This window comes from Buceros rhinoceros, unplaced genomic scaffold, assembly GCF_000710305.1.
Source record: "Buceros rhinoceros silvestris isolate BGI_N320 unplaced genomic scaffold, ASM71030v1 scaffold32468, whole genome shotgun sequence".
Classification (NCBI taxonomy): Eukaryota; Metazoa; Chordata; class Aves; order Bucerotiformes; family Bucerotidae; genus Buceros; species Buceros rhinoceros.
Window position 1 is genome coordinate 1 of NW_010426847.1, and position 296 is coordinate 296.

The following is a 296-nucleotide window of genomic DNA, read 5'->3' on the forward strand; positions in this document are numbered from 1 at the left end:
AGCACACTTAGGGCATCCCTGGCAGGGGGGCAGGCCGGTGGTGCCCCCGCAGGTGCCGGGGAGGGTTTCCCCCCAGGTCGAGCAGCCCCGGGCTGCCCCTGGGGCCCGTGGCCCAGCAGCGGCCAAGGAGAAGATGGCTGCCCGGCCTCGTCCTGCCAGCAAGAACTGCCCACATGTGGCAGCCGGGTCCAGCGGCAGGACAGATGGGGGAGGGGGCATGGGGCGGTCAGCGGTGGGTCGTGCAGCCCTCCCGGCCTCCTCCGTACCCACCCCAGCCGGCTGGGCCGGCAGCCGCC